This window comes from Gossypium arboreum, chromosome 3, assembly GCF_025698485.1.
Source record: "Gossypium arboreum isolate Shixiya-1 chromosome 3, ASM2569848v2, whole genome shotgun sequence".
NCBI classification, from domain to species: Eukaryota; Viridiplantae; Streptophyta; class Magnoliopsida; order Malvales; family Malvaceae; genus Gossypium; species Gossypium arboreum.
In genome coordinates this window covers 119,445,403-119,462,652 of record NC_069072.1, presented here as the reverse complement: position 1 = coordinate 119,462,652, position 17,250 = coordinate 119,445,403, and positions in this window count along the sequence as shown.

Here is a 17,250-nt window from a genome sequence, read left to right as displayed (position 1 = left end):
CTTCAACTGATCAAATAAGTCATCAATTCACGGTAAAGGGTATTTGTTCTTTACAGTCACTTTATTCAACTGTCTATAATCGATACACATTCTCATAGTACCATCTTTCTTTTTCATGACAATATCGATGAGAATAACTCGGTTGTACAAAACATCTTTCTGTTAATTCTTGCAACTGAGCTTTCAACTCTTTCAATTCTATTGGAGCCATTCTATATAGAGCTATCAATATCGAAGTTGTTCCCGGTACTAATTCAATACCAAATTCAACCTCTCTGATTGGTGGTAAACCTGGTAATTCTTCTGGAAATACATCCAAAAACTCACAAACAACAGGTACAGATTCAATCTTTTATTCTGACACTTTTGTATCCAGTTCGTATGCAAGATATGCATCATAGCCCTTTCTCAAATATTTCTAAGCTAATATAGACAATATCACAGTAGATAATTCACTCGAATCATTAGACTCAATCAGAAGAATCTCACCATTTTGACATTTCAATTCGATATTCTTCTGTCTACAATTCACAGCTACATCGTGCATAGTCAGCTAGTCCATACCCAAAATCACATCAAACTTATCAAATGGTAGAAGCATCAAATAAGCTTGAAAATAGTAACCCGAGATCATTAGAGGACAATTCTTACAAATTTTATCAACTAAAACAAACTTGCCTACGGAGTTTAATACTTTAATTACAAACTCTGTAGACTCGACATGTAAACTTTTTTAAATACTAAATTCATACAGATATATGAATGGGTTGATCCAGGATCTATGAACGCAACTATATCAGTATCAAAAAGAGAAAAAGTACCAGTAATAACGTCTAGTGATGATGCCTCCTCTCTTGCACGTATAGCCTTGATAGGTGCTCGTGCCTCAGATCTCACAGTCGAGACTCTCATAGCACCTCGATTCCACTCACAATTTTGGTGTTTCGAAGCGGTCTCCCTATAATAGTCATGTTACTTGTTTTCACTAGTTGTTCTCTTTCAACTATGAACTTTTATGGACAATCATGGAGAAAATGATCAAAAGATCCACATTTAAAGCAAGCTCCGCTTACTAATCTGCATTCACTGTAATGTCGTTTATTGCAATGTTTACATTCTGATCCAGCATTTCTAACACTTACCACACTGGCCACAGATGTTGCTTGAGGTTTTAAACTTGATTGACTCGTATTTCTATCTCTAATAGAAATTCTCGCAGAGACTGTAGAACGAGGATGATATTCTCTAAATTTCATTGATGCTGACTGATGTGATTTGCCCGTAAATATTTTTCTAGACTCTCTAGCCTCTGAATCGGCTTTTCTTTTCTCTTTACAAAGCTCTTCGACTTTACAGGCTCAGTTAAACAGAACAACAAACTCTTTCAGCTCAAGAATTCCAACTAACATTCTGATTTCTTCATTCAATCCATCCTCGAATCTTTTACACATTATAGTTTCAGAAGAAAAACATTCACGAGCATATTTGCTGAGTCGTACAAACTCTCATTCATATTTTGTAACTATTATACGACCTTACTTCAATTCAAGGAATTCTTTTCTTTTCTGATCAATGAACCTTTGGCTCATGTATTTCTTTCTAAATTCAACTTGAAAGAAATCCCAGGGGACTCTTTCTAGCGGAACTATGGTTTTAACTTTTAGTTTAGGATTTTTACTTGCTTTGATATAAACTGCTAGTTGTAGGAAGAAGACATGTTTTCAAAAGATTACTATTTTTCAAAAACACCACGTCTTCTTACTATAATTTTAAAGCTTCCACAACAAACATTGTTTTAAAGTGTAATAACAATCTAATATGATTTACAAATTTTCGTTAATGATATACTAAGGTTTTAATATATAACCGGCATTTAATAAAATTATGGTTTCGAAAAACACTTCAATGTGACACCGCCAGATTTGGCAATAACATCTAGGCCGGGTTTAGGGCATTACATTTAGTGGTATTAGAGCCAGGTTGTAAAACTCGGCTGTGGATTTGGGTTCCTTCCAAAACATGGAATTTCTAAATAATTGTTTTAAATGAATTGAAATATTTTGAAATGTCTTTATTGAATGTATGGTACACTGAGTCTCCAAATTGTATTTTGATTTTGACTGAAACTTCTATAGGTAGGATTACTGGGACTATTGTGGGTAATACTACAAGCTCTTTAGTGGGGTATACTGAAACTGTAGTAAACCAGTAGACATTGATAGACACTGCGTGCCACGAAAACAAACTCTTAAACACTGATACTATTTTTCCATAAGATACCTGTTAATAAACAATTAGAACTGTAAACCGATCTGCATAGACAATGAGCACAAGAGGTACACGTGAATGAGGTAAAAGAAGCCGTGGTAGAGGCCATAAAGGTGCTCGAGCTGGGTCCCATAATCGTGCGACTGAGTATTGGATTGACGTATTGTTCCAGTCTATCTATAGACTTTACTGAAAGTACCCAATTTAAATGTGGTTGTGATTTGGAATTAGAGTGTGTAGCGAGAGCGTTGTGGTGTAGCTTGTGTTATGCGACTGATCTGATAGTTGGAAATTTCGGGGATGAAATTTTTTTAAGGAGGGGTAAGTTGTAACGCCCCAAATTTGGGCCTAGAAGTATTAGGTCTTGAGAGTGGGAGCAGTTGGGAAGCTGCTCATAAATATTTGGTTGTGCAAGAAAGTGACACAATTGTGTACCTGTTTCATTGGTTATGTGTTCTGGGAGTGTCTGAGAAGTCTTGGGTTCAAGCCTTGGCTTCCACAAAAATTTTGGTTTTAAAGGATAAAACCCTTATCTTTGGTCAGTAGGGTTATAAGTAAAATTTGTAAAAAGCATGATAGAATGGACCTGCTTGATAGTGGCGTGTGGAGTGTGCTAGTGGTTTAAGGTTCGAATCCCTGTTTTTGCAAATGGAGATTATTTTTACTAATGGCCATGAGAGGTAGTAGAGTTCGACTGAAACACTGTAGAGTTGAGTGGAGTTTGAATTGGTCATGGAGGGATTGTAGGAGGGAGTTGAGGAGAGATATTAGGAAGAAATCAAGGGAAGTGGGGGGAAAGGGAATAGAGTGCCGAATTTGATCAAGGAATACTCAGGAATTTTAGTTTTGGGGGGTGAGTTTGGTTATTCTATTTCGATTTTGTGAGCATTTTTGGGTATTACCTGTTGTTCTCTAGAAGCCGATTGGTACCTAAGGTTCTTTCGGGTATCTTTTTTTCTGCGTTACATGATTTTGTTCTCTCTCGTTTCCTTTCACACTTTCGGTTTTGTCAAGTTGTTCTTACGGTTTTATTTCTTGTTGTGACCTTTCTTGATTGATTACTCCATCTTTTCTCCTATCAATCGGTGGTGGCTTCTTGGTTCAATATCTTGTATTCTCCCCTCTCCCTCTCTATTGGACCTTTCTTGACCGAATCTTCCTTCACACCCTCACCCCATATCGGTTTCTCCTTGACCAAAAACTGCTATTTCTTCCACCTCACTGTGTCGAATCTTCACTGCTCTCTGTAGATTTTGGTGGTATCTACAAACTTTTCGATTTCTCTTTCTCTCTATTTCTTTCTATGATACTAATAGTTTTCTTTTAACATCTTCTCTTGCCGCCATTAATTGCTAAGGTGTGTTGTGCTGAGCTTTTGTCTTTTAAAGGAGAGTAATAGATTGATTGTTCCTTTCCCGTACGTATGGGTTGCATTTCGGTAAGTGATCTTTCGTTGGTTCAATCTGATTGTGGGAATATATGTTAATCGATGTCGATTAGATTGCAGGTTATCTTTAAGGAACAAGAGATTAGTCTCTTACAATGGGTTAGGTGTGTAAACCCCAATCAATTGAGATAGGCAAGTGATGAGATACCATTTTGTTAAGTGATATAGAAAGGGATTGCTAATCCTGTTGTTAATAAGATTCATGGTGCTTTGTGTTTGAATATAGGTTGGTGTTCCTTGGCTTCTGCGCCTTTTCGCAATCAGGTGTGTAATCAATGTCTTAACCGTAAATTGACAAAAGCCAAAAAATAGGACCTTTGATGCCACATGGGCTTATGATCGCTCGTGTGGTAATCCTAAACGCATAAGCGTGGGTACTAGATTACGAGAGGCCACCATGGGCGATCTCATGGGCTTAGATCGTTTTGGGCCATGTTGGGCCGAGATGATGACCGAAATACCCTCATAGGGTAAAATGACCGAAATACCCCCATAGGGTAAAATGATCGAAATACCTCCATAAGGTAAAATGATTGAAATATCCTCATAGGGTAAAATGACTAAAATACCCCTATATGGTAAAATGACTGAAATACCCCCATAGGGTAAAATGATCGAAATATCCCTAGAGGGTAAAATGATCGAACAATCCCCATAGGGTAAAATGACCGAAATAGCCCCATAGGATAAAATGACCGAAATACCCCCACAGGTTAAAATGACCAAAATATCCCCGTAAGGTAAAATGACCAAAATATCCCTGTAGGGTAAAATGACTGTAATACCCGTGTAAGGTAAAATGACTGATTTGCCCTACGATGTGTATGACTGTATTTGAGCATGCCACGATATATGTATGTTGCATCCAGGTAAGATATTATGATACGATGCATGACATGTTGCATGGGGTTGGGATTGTTATTTTGGATGAAGTGTACTATACTGATATGGTCGCACGAGTCGCCCAAGATGACTGCGGACCTAAGATTGCACGGGTCGCCCAAGACGACCGTGGACCTACTGATGGCTTTAAGCAGTTCATATCACTGGCAACTTTGCTGCAATACTGTTTAGTACTGCAACCGGTGCTAATTCTGGATTGTAGGGATGGGTGGGTCGATTTTATCCCACATGGTGTGTAGGGTTGGTACGGAGATGGTGTGTAGAGGCTGGATGGGTAGGACCTACATACTATTTACTGTTACTGCACTGTTTACTGTTACTATAATGGGCTAAGGCCTGAGTATATGACTGCTTCTGTATTGAGATGGGCTAAAGCCCAAGCGGATATTGCCACTGTTACCGATATGGGCTTAGCCTTAGACTGTATTTGTTCACTGTATGTTTAACTGTTTGCTTATTTGGGATTACACATTGAGTTTTTGTAAACTCATCCATCTGTTAACTGTACAGGTAATCCTTAGGCAGATCGGTGCTACAAGGGACTTGAAGGTGGCTACACAACAGCTTATGCTTCCGTAATTATCTTTTAAATTTTAAGTAGTTTAATTTGGGCATTTTTATGTAATAAGGCCTCTCTCAGGTTTTAACTTTTAATTTGGGATTTTTACTTGCTTTGATATAAACTCCTAGTTGTAGGAAGAAGACGTGTTTTCAAATGATAACTATTTTTTCAAAAACACCACGTCTTCTTAATATAATTTTAAAGCTTCCTCAACATAGTTTTAAAGTATAATAACAATCTAATATGATTTACAAATTTTCGTTAATGATATAATAAGTTTTTAATATATAACGGGCTTCTAATGAAATTATGGTTTCGAAAAAAACTTCAATGTGACACTGCCAAATTCGGCTATAACATCTAGGTAGGGTTTTGGGCATTACATTTATTGGTATCAGAGCCAGGTTACAAAACCCTGCTGTGGATTTGGGTTCCTTCCAAAACTTAGAATTTCAAAAGGAACTGTTTTAAACGAATTTAAATATTTTGAAATATCTTTACTGAATGTGTGGTACACCGAGTCTCCATGCTGATCCTGTAAGCTCTCTGAAAGAAGGCTTCTTTAGCCTCACCACCGTGACTACTCGTCACAAGTCTAGATTTAGTAGGCGCTGTCCCTTGTGTAACATCCCAAAATAGGGTCTAGTCGGAATAGTAGTTTTAGAACCACAAATTCGACATCAAAATATTTATTTTATGATTTTTATGAGGCCTAGAATATGAGAATATGCATGTTTTAAAGTTTCATGAAGAAATTCTTTGAGTAAGGTATCCAATTGGAAATTAGGGACTAAATTGAATAAATTGTAAAACATGGATTCTAGAAGCAATTTGTATGAGATTGCTTTAGATTATAAATTAGAAGGTCTTGGAGAGCAATTTACCCAATTTTTAAGTTTTTGGACAAAAATGGGCTTTCATGGATGAAATTTTAAAGAAAGGGCTTAAGGGCATTTTGGACATTTGGCATTTTAATAAAATAAAATGGGAAAAAGAAAGCCAAAATCAGCCATCTTCTTCCCCATAGTTGCTGAAATTCCTAGAGCTCTATAAGCTAGGGTTTTCCACATTCCAAGCTCAATGGTAAGTGCTCCCAAGCCCCGTTTTTAATGTTCTTTGTATTTTTTAAATCCCGATAGCTTGCTCTCTCCATTCCTACCCATATTTCATGCTAGGGTTCGTGTTTAAAAATTTACCCATTCATGACTTACTTGTATTTTGATGGATTATGGAGGAATATGAAAGTTGGTTGTGTGTTAAACATCTTTTCTTAGGTGATTTTCAAGAAAAACCCTTATAGGGACTATTTTGCAAAAGTTGTAAAATATGTGGTAGAAATGAGAAAATAATGGGAAATGTGGGTTGTCATAAGAGGGAAAAGTGTTCGGCTAGGCTTGGGTAAGATAGAAATTGCATGTGTTTCATTATACGAGCCTAGGGACTAAATCGTAAAATCGTGAGGTTAGGGGCAAAACGGTCATTTGGACCAGAGGTGGAATTTAGACTTGGTATAATGTAGTGTGTTAGTGATTTAATTTTATTGTTATAGACCTCGAGGAACAAATTCCAGTGGTCGATCGAGGAAAACGAAAGGTTTCGGAATAACTGAAACACCGCTCCGAAACGATTGCCAGGTAAGTTCAGATAATTTAAATTGAAATCCTAATATGCCTAATTATATGATTTATGAATGTATGATGTTTGCATTGGTTGATGGCATAAAAATACATGAAATGTATCTTTGATGATGATTTGTTGAAAAATGTCTCGGTTGAGGTTAAAAATGGAATTCGATGGATAACCATGATTGACATGTGAATTGAAATCCTGCATGTGTTGCAATAGGGATTTAGCCTGGATGGGTAATCCATTGTTCTCGATTATGAAAAGGATCTAGCCCGGACGGGTGTTCCTTTGGATGATTAAGCCTTCCGAAGAATACATGTGTATTATGGATTTAGCCCGAACGAGTAATCCGATCGGGGTCTGATTTTAGCCTGGACTAGTAAGTCAGATCCGAGCTTAATAAAGGTGTTTGTAAAAGGAAGGGATTTAGCCTGGACTGGTAATCCCGACATCACCTTATGAGTTTACAATATGGGGGATTTAGTCTGGACTGGTAATCCTGTCATAAGATGTGATGTTCGCGGGAGTGCACACCTGATATGATTCATCCTTATGAATTGATGGTTAATGAATATTCCATCGAGATTTCCTAGACACTCAACGGGATTAACATGAAATTCGTGTTCAAAATTAATTGTTAAATGATGAGCTTATCTACGATAATTTATATAGTGCATTGTCATGTGACTAACTCTTTTGTTAAGTGCATCTGATAGGGAACCATGTCATACTTGTTGGTTTCCTTATCTATTATGGATGTATGCTAATTACTTGGTAAGTTTACTTTCTGGTTATTCGAGCTTACTAAGCATGTAAATGCTTACCCCTCTCCTTTCCCTATTTTACAAAGCTAAGGGACTTGTGAGGATTGGAATACTGTAGGAGAATGAGCACATTATCATCTAGCCCAGCTTTGGGATAAAGACATTTCTATTTTGTTCAATGGCATATATAAGGTTTTGAGTATTTTTGTTATATGTGTCATTTGATTTGCCAAATGAAGGCATGTAAAGATGTATCTATCTTTTTTGTATATGGCCATTGGAATTGGCTTAATCGAAGTAAGCTATGACCTACAAATCCATACATGTTTATACTCTTATATGATGGGTTGCTATAATTGGCAATGAGTTACCAAAACGAGCCAAATTTTGAATGAATTACAATAACATGGAAACCCATAAATACTAGTTGGGAAATAACCTTGCATGTATAGATATGAGGTCTCCATGCAATAAGTTTTATCAAGATCATTTACAAGGGTATAATTATGTTTTATTTTGTATTGTGTAACCATAAAGCATAAAAAGTAAAAAGGGGTGACCAAAAAGGCTTGGGAAATAGCCTATTAGGGTCCACATGGCTGGACACACGGACGTGTGTCCAGGCCATGTGTGACCCACGGCTCACTCCCATAGGTGTGTGCTACGGCTGTGTGTCCCCTGTACTTAAAATTTTAGGTCAGTGTAGTACAGAAGCAGGCCACACGGGCGTGTGCCTTGGCCGTGCTTAAAAGACAATATTGAACACGAGTAGGCCACACGGGCGTGTGCCGAGGCCGTGCTGAAAAGTCAGTGTTGCACACGGACTAAAGGCATGGACGTGTCCCAAGCCACACGGGCGTGTGTGACCACACGGCCCATCTACATGGGCGTGTGATACTTCTAAATAAGAAAAATTTCCTAAGGTGACCAAGGTTCATCGAACGTTCTTGGTTATGTTCCGCACTACCTATAGGTATTGTTTTAAGCCTCAAAGGCTTACATTAGGGACGAGATGTATATGGTTGAAAAGTTTTAAATTTTGGGTGAAACTTTGTGACCCGAGTTGGTATTTTGAAAATGTAAAGTCCCGTTAATGCCTCGAACTCTTTCCCAGCACTGGATACAGGTGAGGGGTGTTACATTTAGTGGTATCAGAGCTACGATTTAGTCGATTCTAGGACTATCGTAAAGGATATTGAGGTTTGCTATACATGTCATTATTCGCATATTGATAGTGTGACATCTCCTAACCTTTTAAATTGTTTTAAATATAGTAAATGTCTTCCAATTAAGTGCAAGATGAGTCCGAAGAAGCCGAGAGCCATGTTCTAGCTTTCGTACAACGAGCTGTATCTAGTAGTAGTAGAAGGCTTATGTCTGAAGGCCGAGAAGAAGCCCGAGCTGCCTTCTTTGATATGATGGATGAATGGTTTGGGGATTATTTGAGGAATTTCCCCAACATATCAAGAACTCCTCGCCCCCTAACCAACCTGATGAGGATGTGCCACGAGGTATGGCACTGGTAAGAATCGGTAAGGCTCCCGTAGATAAACTTAGAAAGTATGGGGCTAAGGAATTTAAAGCCAAAATTAAGGATGATGCTGAAAGAACCGAGTTCTGGCTCGAAAATACTACACGGGTGTTGGATGAATTGTCGTGCACGCCCGAGGAATGGTTAAAGTGTGTCGTATCCCTCCTGAAGGATACTGTATATCATTAGTGGAAGAATGTATCCTCGGTAGTGCCAAAGGAAAATATCACTTGGGATTTCTTCTAAGCAGAGTTTCGGAAGAAATGCATTAGCCAACGGTTTTCAGACTCGAAAAGAAAGGAGTTCCTAGAACTTAAACAATGGAACAAGACAGTAGTGGAATACGAGAGAGAATTCGTAAGGCTAAGTCAACACGAAACTGAATGGGTCCAAACTGAGCCAGAAATGTGTAAACGCTTCGAGGAAGGTTTGAAGGAAGAAATCAAGTTGTTGATCGGAATCCTTGAAATATGGGAGTTTGCCGCATTGGCTGATAATGAAAGAAAGCAAGCAAAGAGAGAGGCTCGAGTTGCGAGCAAGAGGACCAGTGGTAAAACACTCTCGTTTTCCATGAAGAAGGCAAGGAGCCAGTATGAACACTCTACTTCATCGATGGGATATTCGGGTAGGACGAGAAGCTCTAAACGACGAAGTCAGAAGTCTTCCTCCCCGATGGTAACTAGTGTGGGGAGTGTAGATGATCAAAAGCTGAAGTGTAAGAGTGGCAACAAATTTCACTTCGTAGAATTCCAAATGAAGAGCAGCGCATGTTTCAGATGTGGTTCTCTTAACCATTTTCTCAGAGACTGCCCAGAGCGAGGGGAAAAAGAAGTGGAAGTAGCCTCGAAGTCGAGTACTCCCATTCAACAGGTAGACCTCTGAGATACCTTGGGAGTGCTAATGGCAGTCGAGTTGCGGCTAAAGACACTGCAAAAACAGAGGTTCGAGCTCTGACAAGAACGTATGTGATACGTGCTCGAGAGGAAGCTTCTGCTCCTGATGTTATTATGGGTACTTTTTCTCTTTTTAATATAAGTGTTATTACTTTAATTGACCCGGGGTCAACGCATTCATATATTTGCATAAAATTGGTGTCTAGTATGAACATACCCATTGAACCTACGAAATTCATCATTAGAGTGTCTAATCCACTAGGCAAATCAGTCCTGGTTGATCAAGTTTGTAAGAATTTTCCTTTGACGATTCAGGGTCATTACTTTACGGCTAACCTTATGTTATTGCCATTTGATGAATTTGATGTAATACTTGGTATAGATTGGTTAGCCCTTCATGACATAATTGTAAATTGTAGTAGTAAGTATATTAAACTGAAATGCCCGAATGGTGGGATGCTATGGGTCGATTCCAGAGAATTCGGTTCGCCGTCGGTTGTAATCACGGTAATGGTTGCTCATAGATATATGAGGAAAGGATATGAAGCCTATCTTGCATTTGTACTGAACACTAAGGAAACAGAGTTGAAGATTGAGTCTATGTCGATAGTATGTGAGTATCCAGAAGTGTTTCCAGAAGAATTACCCGAATTACCTCCTGAAAGGGAGATAGAGTTTGGTATTGAGTTGGTTCTAGGGACAACTCCCATTTCTATTGCTCCGTACAGAATGGCGCCAACCTAACTGAAGGAGTTAAAAGCATAATTGCAAGAGCTGACGGATAAAGGATTTGCAAGACTGAGTTTTTCACCTTGGGGTGCTCTCGTACTATTTGTTAAGAAGAAAGATGGTTTGATGAGGCTATGTATAGATTATCGGCAACTGAACAAGGTAACTATCAAGAATAAGTATCCTTTGCCAAGGATCAATGATTTTTTTGACCAGTTGAGAGGAGCCACTGTGTTCTCCAAGATAGACTTGAGGTCTAGCTATTATCAGCTGTTAGTTAAAGACTCAGATGTACCCAAGACGACTTTCAGGATGAGGTACGGACATTATGAATTTCTTGTCATGCCGTTTGGGCTGACGAATGCACCAGTCGTGTTTATAGATCTAATGAATAGGACCTTTCGGCCATATTTGGATAAATTTGTCATTGTGTTCATTGACGACATATTTATTTACTCCAAAGATGAGACAGAGCATGGGAAGCACCTGAGAATTGTGTTGCAGACTTTGCGGGAAAAGCAACTGTATGCTAAGTTTAGCAAGAGTAAGTTTTGGCTCTAGGAAGTTGGATTTTTGGGTCATATTGTTTCAAGTGAAGGCATCCGAGTTGATCCAAGTAAGACCTCTGCTATCATCGAATGGAAACTTGATACATGATATTCGTGACAGGTTTTAAATATTTATAATGAATCGTTCTTGAAACTAACTATTATCACGATGAAGGCAAGTGTACCTATCGAACAGTACTATAGCTTTAGCAAGACCGGATTATCGAACCCAAAGGAACTAAAAGTACTAGTATCAACTTTCTTTTTATTATCTAGCCTAAAAAATAAAAGGGTTTTGTTTATCTAACTAATTAATTAAACTAAGAAATCACAGAAAAGAAATTTGGGGAAAATACTTTTCGAAAAACTCGATCAATTAAGACAATACCTAAGGAAAAATCCACCTAGAGTTCACTTGTTATTTGATTCTGAATCGGACGATTTATTCATTCAACTTTTTCCGTAGAGATCCCTAAGTTATATTATTATCTTTCTCGAGACTAACGACGTCTAACTCTAGATTGAATAATTGAAATCTCTTTCTAATTAATGCCCTAGGGTTGCATTAACTCGATCTATGGATCCCCTTATTAGGTTTCACCCTAATCCGACAAAATCTTGTCACCCTATCTCTAGGCGCGCAATCAACTCCGCTTAATTATGACAAATTTACTATTAGACAAGGTCTATTCCTCCTCTGAATAAGAGCTTAACTTGAATCAATCCTGGAATATCAAAACAAGAATTAAAAACACATAATTAAGAACAAGTGAAATATTTTTCATACAATTCAGATAATAATAACAAGATCCGTCTTAGGTTTCATTCCCCTTAGGTATTTAGGGGTTTTAGTTCATACTAATGAAAGAAAACATCTCAAAAGAATAAAAGTAACAAAACATAAGAAAACCTAAAACTCTTGAGGGAATTTGAAGGGAGATCTTCATTTTTTATAGTGAATCTGGCTTTTGAGATGGATCGATCGGCTTCCTTTGAGCAATTCCTTGCTTCCTCCTCTGCGTCCCCGTCTAAGTGCCTCCTCAGGTGTTTAAATAGGCTTTGGAATGCCTAAGAGCCCTCAAAATTGGCCTTTTCCGAATTGGACTAAACTTGGGCTCGGTAGGGACACGCCCGTGTGCGATTGCTTAAGGCCGTGGTCAAGGCTGTTAAATGTGCACGGGCGTGTGATCTACCCGTGTAAATCGTGCTTTGACCTTGCCAAAGGGACACGGCTGTGTGGTCTGCCCGTGTGAGGAAGTCCAGGCCGTGCAGATTTCATACATTGGCCCATTTTCTCCGTTTTTGGCCTGTTTCTTGTTCCTTTCACTCTCCTATGCTTACCTAAGTATAAAACATGAAATTAAGGTTGTAGGAGCATCGAATTCACCAATTTTAAGGAAAAATCATCCATAAAATGTTCTAAGCATGGGATAGAAATATGTATGAATTACGGTTTATCAAATACCCCCACACTTAAGCATTTGCTTGTCCTCAAGCAAAATCCTCAACTCATAATCAAAATAAATTCTTCTCAACTTATAATTTCTATCGATAATATCTTAAAATAACCCATATGTAATCATACATTGAAAATTCAACTGAAAGAACATCAAAGTTTCAAACATTCCAAGTTGAGTATTTTATCATGAAAGCATAGGTGTCTCCCCTCATCTAAGTAATTACCTTTGACTCAAAATATTACATATTTTCACATCCTCACTAAAGATTCACTCAAATCACTCGAGGTGTTTAAGGATAATACATGAAGCACTCAATAGTCAATAACGAAAAGTCATTACCATATGCTTGCATGAAAATCAAATCCCCACCACTATATATTGGGATGAACATCAATCAAAAGGTCTTTAAAGGGTTGTAACGTGGCTTTGGTTAGGGGGTGTGGTCACAAACTGAAAGAAAAGGTTAGAATCGAGATTGAATTGAAAAATTTCCTAACTAGAAAAAGTAATTAAACATCAATTGAGTACAAGTGAGCTCCTTCTCAAAAGATGGAATTTAGATACTGCGGCTCAACAATACTGAATTACTACTAATATGTAAGTATGAATTTTTTTTTTTAACAACAAGTCAGCTACATAGAAGAGCAAAACATAGCTAAGAAATTAGTTCAAATCAAGTCTCGACAAAAATAGGGATCAAATTAGGGGATTTCAACAATAATGGTTTATGGGTTAATATTGAGGGTAAATCAATTAATGGCTTGTTAGGGTCAAAGGGGTTCACTAAGGGTTAATTATGAAGGTAGGCTTTTTTGAAGTGAGTGAGTTAAACCTAAGTGCCCTTATCATTTTGACATATCAACTCAAATGGTGTGGTCTTGACATGCATAATCAAGCAAGTTCTAGGATAACAATTCAATACTGACGCACTCAAAGCAACAATAAAAGTGAGCATGAAAGAAATGATAGATGCTCTAAAGGCTCAAAATCTCACAAATATTATGGCTTTATGGTGTTTAAACCTGTGAATTTCTACTCAAGATAATACCTAAACTTGGGAAAAATAATCTAAAAGTTTTTAATTCTTCAAAAATCAACTTATCATGCTTGATTCCCTAATGTCTTAAAGTTTAAACACTCAACGCATAAATGCCTATGTTTTAATTCAAGACATATCAATAAAAATCATAAATTAATTAAAATTCATTCTAACAGTGATATAAATGATTTACATGAGAATAAGACACAATTTAGGGATTTCTAATGATGATATAAAAGACCCCCCACACTTAAGATGTACATTGCCCTCAATGTACAAAGATAGATATAATGAAAAAGATAGATTCATAATCATAAGATAGGGAGAGAAGTGAAACTTCCTGAATGATGAATGAATTCCTTGAACTGGAGTTTTGGAGGATAATCAGCGTGAAAGTGGAGGAAGATACTCCGGTGGTGGTAGAGGTTCATTAGCCCATAGGTCCTGCGCGAAAAGAATATTATATCTGGTGGTAGCAATGGTCGTGGTCGAGCAGGACATGGCAGTCGTGGAGAACCTTTCCCGGTGGAGTTTTTAGTTCCTATGCGAGGATGAGCTTTGGAGCTCTTTGTGACTGTGATAAAATCAGGAACTCTTTAAGAGGTATACTGAAGCGTAATTACTCGTAACGAAATAGCCGAAGAATAAAAATTGTAAAAACTCAGGATAAAATAGTATTAAAAGGACTTAAAAATAATAATTTCAAAATATAGAGATAAAAATAAAATAAAATAAATAATAGGTGTTTATAGAGAAATTGGGGCACATGGTTGTGGGGCACGCCCGTGTGCTCTAAGCTCAGCCCGTGCGTTTTGTAATTTTCCACATTAGGCGCATTGGTGTACATGGCCATGTTGCACGGTCGTGTCGATCTCCGTTCGCTTCTCCCACTCCCGTGTAATGATTTCATAATTAAATTATGTAATTAATAGGTGAAGAGTCGAAACTTAATTACAAATTATTTGATTCCTAATTATATATGTTCAATCGATTCCTCCTCTAGCTCAAAATAACCCGAAACGAATTGTATGTAAAACCAGTAAATATGGAATGAATGAAAATGGTGAAATAAGAGAAATAGTTTTCATGTATCACTATATACAGTAAATGTGTTTTCTCGCTAAATACAAAAGATCACTTAGAAATTAATTTAATTTTGTGAATTATTATTTAATTAATTTTAATTAATTAATTAAAATTCAAAATTGAGATTAAATTAATTAGTCATGATGGATTTGTTGAATAAAGCAATTAAATATATTTCTTCATAGATTCTATATGATACGGTCACCACAACTTTAACAAAATTAGAATTGGATTGAGAAAATAATTTAATTAAACTAATTAATTTTAAAAATATGTTGGGAAATAAAAATAGTTATTAGGTTAGATAACTTAGAAGTGTTGGATAAAAGTTCGGATAACGCATATAATTGTACCCAATACATGAAAGGCCTAAAATAGGCCCGATTAAGGAGAGAGGCGACAAACCCTAGTCCCCTTAGGGCATGTCGCCAATCCCTTGTTCTTCTTCAAGTAGAACTTATGTTTTCTATTAAAATATTATTATTTATTTAGACTTTATTCGAATAAAACTCTTGTATCATTTTTCTAAAAATAGGAATTATAAGTTAAACTATTTACACATAATATCGAGTGTTGTTATTCTATTAGAAAAACAATGAAAATTTATTTTTAGAATAGATTATATTTTTTGGGAAAAGTTAATAGTTTTCAGTTATAGAGAGAATTGACTTTCCTACTGAAAGTTAAGAAAAGTTTTTATTTTGTGCACTTGTTTGTACTGTTTAAGCTTACATTCAAAGTAATTCGGGATTCAAAAATAATAAAGAATGTCGTTCGGTAAAAAGTCGTTATCAAAGGAACTATGGCCTTTGTGTATTGACATTTTTATTTTAACAACCGCTCACATTAATTTCAATGTGTTATATGTTGGAAAAATTAGTTTCAGTTTAAAAAATAATGTTTGTAGTATAATAGAAGATATTTTTCTTAAGACCAAGCATTGCAGTATTTATAGTATTGAATTCTAGACCAAATTATCAAATGTGTTTTGAGCGAGGCGACTTAGGTCCTTTCCTAGCTTTCTACCAAACAATCTTTTCCACTATTCTCGAACTCCTGGTTGCTTTTAGTGTAGGCTCAAACTACATGAATTGAATGCACAAAATGAAAACATTAATTAACTTTTAGTAGGAAAGTTAATTTCTCTTTATGGGAAACCATAAAATTTTTTGAACTTTTTAGAAAATAGAATTTATTCTGTAAATAAATTGACACTATTTTTTTATAGAGTAACAACGCTTAATTAGTGTCTATTAGGTCATCCCGTACTTATTTACTTATAGAAAAAAAGTTACAAGAGCTTTACTTGAGCAATGGGTAATTAAATAATACTTTTTTAATAAAAAATATATAGTTTCCTTGGGACTAGGGTTTGTCGCCCTTTGTGTATTAGGATGGGCTCTCAAGCATGTCTCGTGTATTAGGTACAATTATATGCGTTATCTGAATTTTTAACCAGCACATATAATTTAGTAAACCCAATAATTGATTTTTCTATTTCTCAAAATATTATTTATTTTACTCAATTAAATTATTTTCCCAACTCAATTCTAATTTCATTAAAGTCATGGTAATTTTACCGTATTAGAACCTATGAGAAAATATATTTAATTTCCCTATTCAATAAAACTACGATGACTAATTAATTTAATTTTCAGCTCGAATTTCAATTATTTAATTTCAATTAATTAAATAATAATTTGAAAAAATTAATTTAATTTCTAAGTCATTTTTTGTACTTGTAACACCCCAAACCCGGCCTAGACGTTATGGCCGAATCTGGCGATGTCACATGATAGTGTGTTGAAACTAAGTTGTTACGATAAAACTGTTTTCATTTGTTTACTCTTGTTGACTCTAAAATCGCTTACTTATTTAATTAGTTGTTTTAAAACACAATTCATTGCGGAAGCTTTAGAAATCATTTAATTTATGAAAAACCAAATTAATTAGGTGAATCCATCCATCTTAAAAAAACCCCTTTGTTTTAGAGAAAACCATATGTTTGTTGAGTTTGTGCAGTTATTAACCCTACGGAAACAGTCTAAAATTCAAAATAAAGGCAATCAGTCCAAATAGTCCAATTTACATAAAAAATAACCCAGAAAATAATTAAGAAATAAATACCAAAATTGAAATTTAAACAGTTTAAAAATACGTGTGGCCACCGTCAAGTCCTTCGCTGCACTGATCCGTCAAGTCTGGGGATTACCTGTGCACATTAAACAGAGAGGGGTGAGTTTACGTAAACTCAGTGTGCAATCCCCATAGAAAATATACATACAGTCATTCACAATCAAACAGTCAAATGCAATCTGGGCATAACCCTATTCAGTCTCAGTATCAGTTCGAGCCTTAGCCCATTTTAGTTCAGTATCACATATGCATTAGGGC